This window comes from Trichechus manatus, unplaced genomic scaffold, assembly GCF_000243295.1.
Source record: "Trichechus manatus latirostris isolate Lorelei unplaced genomic scaffold, TriManLat1.0 scaffold00055, whole genome shotgun sequence".
NCBI lineage: Eukaryota > Metazoa > Chordata > Mammalia > Sirenia > Trichechidae > Trichechus > Trichechus manatus.
The window spans coordinates 12,796,905-12,807,024 of record NW_004443991.1 but is presented as its reverse complement, the minus strand read 5'-3'; positions in this window follow the sequence as shown (position 1 = coordinate 12,807,024).

The following is a 10,120-nucleotide window of genomic DNA, read 5'->3' as shown; positions in this document are numbered from 1 at the left end:
GCTCTTGGAATCCGGGGTCCGCGAGTGGGCGTGGGCGAGAGCGTGGGTGTGCGCGCGGGCGCGGAAGAGAGCGTGGGCGTGGGCGTCGGCAAGAGTGTGGGTGTGGGCGCTGGTGTGGGAGCTGGGCAACAACCGCGGGGCGGGAGCGTCACTGTCCCCTTGGGCTGCGCGGGCCGCGTCCAGGGCATGGGCGACAAGTACACCGCGCTGCGGCGGGCACAGCTGCATCTGGATTTCATCCACGCCAACTCGTGAGTACCTGGCTGGGCTGGAGCAGGGGAAGGTCTCAGAGTGTGCATCTCCTAACCAAATACCCAGTTGCAAAAAATGAACTTGGTATTGTTGAATTACAGAAACGCGCGCGCACACACACACACACACGTTTGTATATATTTCTTTAAAAAATGAAAAAGTAATAAAGGTATACTCTGGCCCAGATGACGCCCGTTTGGTGCTCTTCAGTTAACACCAAAAGATGGAAGTGGCTCAATTTATTGTTTAACAAAATGATTTCACTCTAGGTCAGCAGAAGCCTAATTGTACCAACCCAGAAATGACCTTTAGTTATTTCTCTGCCAACACACGGACAATTTAAACACTAAATACGCCCTTCACACAGAGTAATTTGCATTTATTGATTCGAGCCTCCGTGACCTCCTGAGTCTTCACAAAGATGTAACTTTTCTGAGGACAGAAATCTCACAGTTTAGTTGTTTTTGGATAGTTTTCCTTCTCCTCCATGCCCAGATCTTTGACTCGTTAGGTGTTATTTCAAATACTCAGATTGCAAAGGCAGATAAACAGAGGCTTTCTATTTCGTCTGTCCTTTCCAACTCAGCAAAGTACAGGAATCAGTGCCCTATAATCACTGTGGTGGTCAGTTTTTTTGGAAATCTTTTAGTAATTTGGATTTACTAAAGATAATGATTGGTATAAGGAATGTACCAGGTTTGAAACCACAGAAATGAAAGTATCCAGAAAGCTAGGAGAGGCCAGCCTTGCTGCTTGGGACAAACAGCGTGATTTTTACAGTCAGAGTAGAACAAGCAAACTCAGCAGATATCTGGTTTTTATCATCTCTATCACCAAGGGAGATTTGAAGTAGGACAGGAACAAATAATTAAATGGCAATTGAAGTGGAAGGCAAATGAAAGAGAGCAGTTTTGAGGGACTTTAAGAAAAAACTATAAGCCTTGTGCCAGAAGGACAGGGAATTTTATCTGGGGCAAGTTTCTCAGGCTCACTTTTGTATAGTTTCTGCCACCACTGCTTCCCCTGCCCCATGTCACCCTGAGACATCCTCTTCCCCTGCCTCATTTTTGACTGATGGTTAGGTAACTTAACAGAAGTCACACAGCATGAAACAGCAGCAAGATCAGATACAAATGGACATCTTGGCTCCCCCAGGTAGATTTTTGCTTACCTCCATCAGTAAAAACAAGAGTGATTTTTTTATTTATCCCCCTGCAGCCTCCCTCCTCTCCATCAATCCATCATTAGTCCTCTTCATGCTCTTTCTATGTCTCAGACTCATCTGTCTCTCTCCACCTCCACTGCCATCATCGTCTCTCTTCTGAACTACTGCACATAGCCTCTTCTCTGGCTTCTTTTCTTCCCATTCTGGCTCTTCTGTGGCTAGTTTTCCTGAAGCCGCCAGAGTGAGCTTTTGAAAAGTAAACCAGATACGCTGCTCTTTTCAAAACACTGTGGTTGTTTCCAGCTGCAAATAGAGCAGAGCAAGCTCCTCGCTCTGGAATAGGAAGCCTTGCAGGACCCGGCCTGCCCTTGCCTCTCCCCCTCTCGCTGCCTCACTGGAGGCTAAGCACACTGGCTTCCTTAGCTCTCCTCTGTTTCAGGGTCTTTGCACCTCCTGATCTCCCTGGAAAGTTTTCACCCTGGCTCTGCAAGGCGTCCGGTCCTTCTCATCCTCAGGGCTCAGTTTAAATGTCTTCTATCAAAAGAGGCTTTCCCTGACCAACCTGCCCCTTTCTCACCAGTTACCCATTCCCATCGGTCTTCTTCATGGCACCTGATCACAATCTGTGTATTGTCTTTATGTACTTGCATACTTGTCTACTTTCCATATCCCTCACCAGCTTGATGCGGAAAATGTACTAGCTCCAGGGAGTCCTTGGGTAGCTCAGACAGTTAAGTGCTGGACTACTAGCTGAAAGGTTGGCAGTTCAAACACACCCAGAGGCGCGTTGGATGACATGCCCGTTGTCTTAGTTATCTAGTGCTGCTATAACAGAAATACCACAAGTGGATGGCTTTAACAAACAGAAATTTATTCTTTCACAGTTTAGGAGGCTAGAAGTCCAAATTCAGGGTGCCAGCTCCAGGGGAAGGCTTTCTCTCTCTGTCAGATCTGGGGGAAGGTCCTTGTCATCAATCTTCCCCTGGGCCTAGGAGTTTCTCAGCACAGGGATCCTGGGTCCCAAGGACGAGCTCCACTCCTGGCTCTTCTTGGTGGTAGGGGGTCCCGCCCTCTGCTGGCTTCTTTCTCCTTTGATCTCTTGTAAGATAAAAGGTGGTGCAGGCCACACCCCAGGGAAACTCCCCTTACAGATTAGGGATGTGACCTGAGTAAGGGTATCGCATCCCACCCTAATCCTTTTAAATATAACATAATCTTGCCTCATTCACCATGGGCAGAGATTAGAATTTGCAACACAGAGGTCAGTTACATCACATCACAAAATGGAGGATGAAAACACAATACTGGGAATCATGGCCCAGCCAAGTTGACACATATTTTTTGGGGGATACAATTCAATGCATGACACCTGGTGATCTGCTTGTTGAAAACTGGCCTTGAAAACTGCATAGAGCAGCTCTACTCTGCACACATGAGGTCGCTGTAAGTAGAAATCGACTCGACAGCAACTAATGCCACCACTACTACTAGCTTGAGCTCCAAGAGGGTGAAGGCCTTGTCTGGACATCGTGTCCAGCATGTTGCAGGCAGTTGGTAAAAGTTTCTTGAATGAAATAGCACAGAAACTTTCATGGGCAATTTTGTCAGGATTATTGCAATTATACTATTTTCTAAAATTCTTTATATGTTGACTTTTTGTTTATTGAATCGTGTTTTAAATTCACTAGAAAAGCTTGCAGTTTAAAGCACTGCTTTTGTAAAGCAGATAACCTCCACTTATCTCTTAGCTATTTTAGGTTTTTATGTATTGGTTTTCTTTAGAGTGAGGGACCCCTTTTGGTAACAATAGCATTTTAGTTGTTTTTTTTTTTTTTTGGTTTGTTTGTTTTTTAAATTACTAACTTTAAAGGTGACTTGCTTCAGGAGACCTTGCATCAGCATCTGTGTTCAAAGTTTAAAATTCCAGGACAAGGATATATGTATGTATTTTTTAAATGTAAATTATAAACTGAAATGTTGTCCTGTGACCGTAGGTATATGGAATCCCTGTAACATTGCAGATGACCCTGTCTCTTGCACAAATGAGCAGATGATTCTGGTAATTGGGCCTGTCTTGCCTCTGCTACCTTTGTTTACTAAATATTAAAGGAAATTGTGTACTGAATCTTCCCTTAATGCTGTGATAAGTTGCTGATTGAAATGTCTACACCAGGAAATGACAAGCGAGTGTGGGTTCCTGAAGGCAGTCTGCCTTTACCCCCCAGGTGCACGGTAAGCTTTCAGTGTGTTGTAAATTGTGAATGAAGGCTGTCACCCAGGACCTGGTGTTGGGGGCTGCGGGAGACAGTGATGACCCCTAATCCCTAATCGGTGAGGCTATTTAAAGAGCAGGCTTTTCAGAGGTGGAAAAATTCTATGAATAAATGTAGACTAGTGGGGCAAACAGAGGCCCCCTGCCAGGTGCTGTGGGGCAGATGGAGCCTTATGGCCACAATTTTGATCAATATTCTTCAGAAATAAGTTGGCCTTAATAATGTAATTTTAATAAATAATTCTCTGGAAAGACTTCAACAAATGGTTATAAAGCAATTTGCAAAGGTTAAACTTTGTTCTAACTACAGTATGGTCCTTGAAGTCTTTGTTTTATGAGGCATGGCCAGGGTGTTTGGGCAAACATGCGTTTACTCCTGACTCTGTAATGGAGAGCATCTCCTTCACAGTCTGGACCGTGCTGAGGTAGTTGTTTGTAGAATAACTCCTTAATTGATTACCTGTCTAGAACTGGAGAACATTTGTCTGCAGGCGTCCTGAATCTTTTACACTGATTACACAGCTGGTTTAACCTTTTGTTTTCCTTTTATTTCTTCATCAGCACCACTCACAGCTTCCTTTTTGGAGCACTTGCTGAATTGCTTGACAATGCAAGGTAAGGTTTACCTGTGGGCAAAGATTACTGAGGGAATTTCATGGTGTAAATTAACCAGAGTGATGCCTAAAGTTAAAAAGATAATGTTATTGTTTCCCACCTTTAATTTTTTGTGGCCTAATTTCCTGCAAAATCAAGAGATTATAGGAGAAAAAGAGAAGGAATTATTGACCTTGTATTTATGATCAAACTTGAAGTGTAGGTAAATTAGGTTTCTGGTTTTGTGTTAATAACCATGTAATAGCAGATATTCATTTAGATGATTTTGGGAGTTATATATCAATGTACACTATGTCTTGAGAATTTACTTTTTGGTTTGAACATTTATTGAAGTCTTCATTGCAGTGAATTGTATATAGTTAAGGAGAAAATAGCTAATAGTTGTTAATCGCTTATTATGTATTAGACCTGTCCCAAGCACTTTATGCGTGACTGTTAACTCATTAGTCTTTACAACAACACACTGAGGTGGGGATGATTAGTATCTTGGTTCTACAGATGTGGAAGTTGACACACAGAGAGCAAGACCATACAATTCACACTTGGCAGAGCTGAAACTCAAATTCAGACTGTCTGCTGCACAACCTACCTCCTCCCTTTTGCTGTCTCTCTAACAAAGGCACTGATGACTAAGGAAACCTCTTTAACAATTTAAGGCCCACTCAGTAGTGTATTTGATCTGGGGGCTTATGAGGGAGTCAGTTTTTCAGCTAAGTTGAATATGGCATGTCTTAGTCATCTAGTGCTGCTGTAACAGAAATACCACAAGTGGATGGCTTTAACAAAGAGAAATTTATTTCCTTATAGTAAAGTAGGCTATAAGTCCAAATTCAGGGTGTCAGCTCCAGGGGAAGGCTTTCTGTCTCTGTCAGGCTTCTCATCAATCTTACCCCGGACTAGGAGCTTCTCCGTGCAGGGACCCTGGGTCCAAAGGACACACTCTGCTCCCGGCATTGCTTTCTTGGTGGTATGAGGTCCCCCTCTCTGCTTGCTTCCTTTTCCTTTTATCTCTTGTAAGATAAAAGGTGGTGCAGGCCACACCCTAAGGAAACTCCCTTTATAGTGGATCTGGGATGTGACCTTAGTAAGGGTGTTACAATCCCACCCTAATCCTCTTTAACATAAAATTATAATCACAAAACGGAGGACAACCACACAATACTAGAAATCATGGCCCAGCCAAATTGATACACACATTTTTTGGGGTACATATTCAATCCATGACATGGCACTTGATTGGTTTTATATTTCCCTGTAACAGAAGATTTGCGTACCTTTTCTGCTGAAAGCCAAGTCCACCCAGGAAGTAGGAAGCAGTTGTTAGATCAGGGATCTCAGTTGGAAGACCTAAATGCCCTGCCACTGGTTGGTAACTGTATTTCAACTTTTTGTGTTTGCCTCTCGTTTTTGGCCATAAAAGGGAAATGATGGAAGTGTGACCACAGCAATGTTCAGGGCAAAGGGAAGGATAGTATCAGAGGCCAGCCATCAGCACCCTGGTCATGAAGATGGCTGTTGTTGTTAGGTGACGTCAGTTGGTTCCAACTCATAGTGACCCTGTATACAACAGAACGAAACACTGCACGGTCCTGTGCCATCCTCATCATTGCTGTATTTGAGTCCAGTGTTGCAGCCACTGTGTCAGTCCATCATGTTGAGGGTCTTCCTCTTTTTTGCTGTCCTTCTCCTTTACCAAGCATGATGTCCTTCTCCAGAGACTGGTCCATGCTGATAAAATGTCCAAAGCATAGGAAACAAAGTCTTGCCATTCTTGCTTCTAAAGAGCATTCTGGCTGTACTTCTTCCAAGACAGATTTGTTCCGTCTTCTGGCAGTCCATGGTATATTCAGTATTCTTTGCCAACACCATAATTCAAAGGCATCAATTCTTCTGTCTTATTTATTCAGTGTCCAGCTTTGCATACATACGAGGTGACTGAAAACACCATGGCTTAGGTCGGTGAACTTTAGTCTTCAAAGTGATAGCTTTGCTTTTTTAACAATTTAGAGGTTTTTTGCAGCAGATTTGCCCAATGCAATGTGTCATTTGGTTTCTTGACTGCTGCGTCCATGGGCGTTGATTGTGGATCCAAGTAAAATGAAGTCCTTGACAACTTCAGTCTTTTCTCCATTTGTCATGATGTTGTTTATTGGTCCGGTTGTAAGGAGTTTTGTTTTCTTTATGTTGAAGTGTAATCCATACTAAAGGCTGTAGTCTTTGATCTTCATCAGTAGGTGCTTCAAGTCCTTTTCACTTTCAGCAAGCAAGGTTGTGTCATCTGCATATCTCAGGTTGTCAGTGAGTCTTCCAACAATCCTGATGCCGCATTCTTCTTCATATAGTCCAGCTTCTCGGATTATTTGCTGAAATTGGATAAATATGGTGAAAGGATGCAACCCTGACACTCACCTTTCCTGATTTTAAACCACTGAATATCCCTTTGTTCTGTTTGAATGACTGCTTCTTGGTCTCTGTATAGGTTCCTCATGAGCACAATTAAGTGTTCTGGAATTCCCATTCTTTGCAATGTTATCCATAATTTGTTATGATCCACACAGTCAAATGCCTTTGCATAGTCAATAAAATACAGGTAAACATCTTTCTAGTATTCTTTGCTTTCAGCCAAGATCCATCTGACATCAGCAGTCATATCTCTTGTTCCATGTCCTCTTCTGAATCCTGCTTGAATTTCTGGCAGTTCTCTGTCAATGTACTGCTGCAACTGCTTTGGAGTGATCTTCAGCAAAATTTTACTTGTATGTGATATTAATGATATTGTTCGATGATTTCTACATTCTGGTGCATCACCTTTCTTTGGAGTGGGCACAAATATGGATCTCTTCCATTTGGTAGGTCATGTAGCTGTCTTCCAAATTTCTTAGCACAGACGCATGAGCACTTCCAGCGCTGCATCTGTTTGTTGAAACATCTCAATTGATATTCCATCGATTCCTGGAGCCTTGTTTTTTGGCAGTGCCTTCAGTGCATCTTGGACTTCTTCTTTCAGGACCATTGGTTCTTGGTCATGTGCTACCTCCTTTAATGGTTGAATGTCAACCAATTCCAAATTTCTGACTCAGTAGATTTGGAGTGGGTCCTTATACTTTGCATTTCTAATAAGTCTGCAGGTGATGCTGATGCTGCTGGTCTGGGACCACACTTTGAGAACCATTGTATTAGGGAGTAGTAGAAATTAAATTTGAATGGATAATACTCATAACGCAGCTAATCTACCATAATATGGCTTATATATAATAGTGTTCTTTTTTTTTTATGCTTTAACTCTACTTTAGGTAAAGGTTTACAGAACAAATAGTTTCTCATTAAACAGTCAGTACACATATTGTTTTATGACATTGGTTAACAACCCCGACATGTCAACCCTCTCCCTTCTTGAACTTTTTTGGTAAAAATATATATAGCCAAATATACACCATCTCAAAAATTTCTACATGCCCAGTTCAGTGACATTGATTACATTCTTCCATTTTTCTCATTTTAGATGAAGGTTTACAGAACAAAATAGTTTCTCATATAATTATATGTGTAGGTGCGTTATTTATGTAGATGAGCTATTTGTGAAAAAAAAATACTGTAATTTCTTTTAAAGGTAGGCACTTAGAGTGCTTTCTGCTCTGTGAAAGGGCTAAGAGAAATCATCACCCTCATGAGTGATTGAAACACAATTTTCCATTTTGCTACTATATCTTTTCTTCTGAAGTTGTTCAATTCATTCCTTCAATATTCAATGAAGGAGAAACAACAGTGGGGCCAGTTTACTTATTAGAGAGTGATTGGGAAAGAAGGATTGACTTCAGACTCGGGAGTGAGAGAAACATGATCAGTAAAGCAATTCTCAGAACAGTGTTTGTAAACTGGCAGCACCCTGACCAAGTCCAGCCTGTTTCATGTTTCTTTAGTCCATACATATAAAAGCCCATACAGTGTGTTTATAAAGCAAAGGAAGAAAAGGAATTGTTATAATGTTTAAGAACCAGGAGGCACCACATAAAAATCTGGATCTCCTGCTTTTCCTGAAAAGCAGAAGAAGCAACCTTGAGCCCACATTCCTTCATGGGACCGGTGGCTGGAGGTGAGTACCCGGTGCCCTCTTGGGGCCACCCTGTGCCTTCAGGTTCACCCCAGTTCTGACATTCTCCCACAGCCAGCCTGAACCCTCAGTTACTCAGTCCTCGGTGGACACTTGAGTTTGCTACCACTGCTTCAATGCTAATATTTGACATCAAATGAAGCTATTTAACAGACTTTCAAGACACTCAGCTGGTCTTGCTTTTGATAAGGTTTACCAGTTGCTGTTGAGTCGACTCCAACTCATGGTATCTCAGAGTATAACTGTGCTCTGTAGGGTTTCCAATGGCTGATTTCTTGAAAGGAGATCACCAGGCCTTTCTTCTGAGGTGCTTCTAGGTGGACTCAAACTTCCAGCCTTTCAGTCAGCAGCCAAGCATGTTAACCATTCACACCACCTAGAGACTCCAAGGCCTTCATAAGATCCTTTTTTATTACTGTAAGGGATGATTTTATGTCATCGTATTCAAGATTTTGATGATTTCCTGTAGTAGTGACGATTAGAACTGAAAGATATAGAAACAGTACTTTAGAGGAAAGAGAAAAAAACGTGGCATAGTAAGGTATGGTGAGGGGCCTCCCCCTAATACTACAGCTATTTAGATAGAGAGTGTCCTGGACTAAAATACGAAGTTTGTTAAAAATGTCTTAATATATTTTAAAGTTGAGTTACTGATTTTTGCCTTATCCCATGGAAATTCTGTACAAAGAAGCTGACCCTAAAAGCTTCCATTTCAGTACAGTGGACTTTATTGAGCACCTATTGTGTACATGATAGTTTGTCTCCAGTTTCTACCAGAACTTCTATCCAGTTATCTTGAACTCTCATCTGATATCTTAAAATTATTTGAATTAAACTTTTCTCAAATTCTAAAAATAGTTGAGTGCTTCAGATATTGATTAAACTTCTCTAATTTATTTAACATTCATATGTTTCTAAGCAATAGCAGACTTTCCCTGTTTACTGATTTCATCATATTCATTACCTGGTGATCTCCATTACAAATTCTTTTACTCCTCTTGTGATATCAACTACAGCTGCTGTTACACATATTTCTCCATCTCCCACATTTGGATGTTTTATTGTCTAGATGAATGTCAGAGAGTTTCATCCATTTTAAAAAAAATGGTAGTAAACCCGTATTATTTTAAAGGCTGTGCACAGCAGAGAAGCAAACACCATATAAAACTATAGAGTTAGTGAGTGACCCAGGGGGATAAAAAGCCATCTTATTTTGGTTTGCTTTTATAATTTGTACTGGCTTTTGAAAAATCGTTCTGTGTTTCCTTCAAAAGTAGATATACTCAAAAAATGACCAACTAGTATGGGTGCAGTTAATCATATTAACAAAGATAAAATTAATCTTTGTTTAGGTAATGTCTTGGGAGCCTTGAAGACTTGATATTAAACCATCTAATATTTGCCCAAAAGAAAACAAACTAAAGACACACTCTTACAAATAATAACAATACTTTGTTTCTGCTTCTCCACGGGCCTTTGTTGTGTTAACTCATTGGCTGGCTCATCTGCTTGAATCTTGGACCAGTTTTCTTTTCTTTTTTTTTTAAACAGCACTTTTTTATTTTATTTTTTTTAATTGTACTTCAGGTGAAGCTTTACAGAACAAATAGTTTCTCATTAAACAGTAGTACACATATTTTATGACATTGGTTAACAACCCCACGACATGTCAACCCTCTCCCTCCTTGACTTTTTTTTTTTTTTT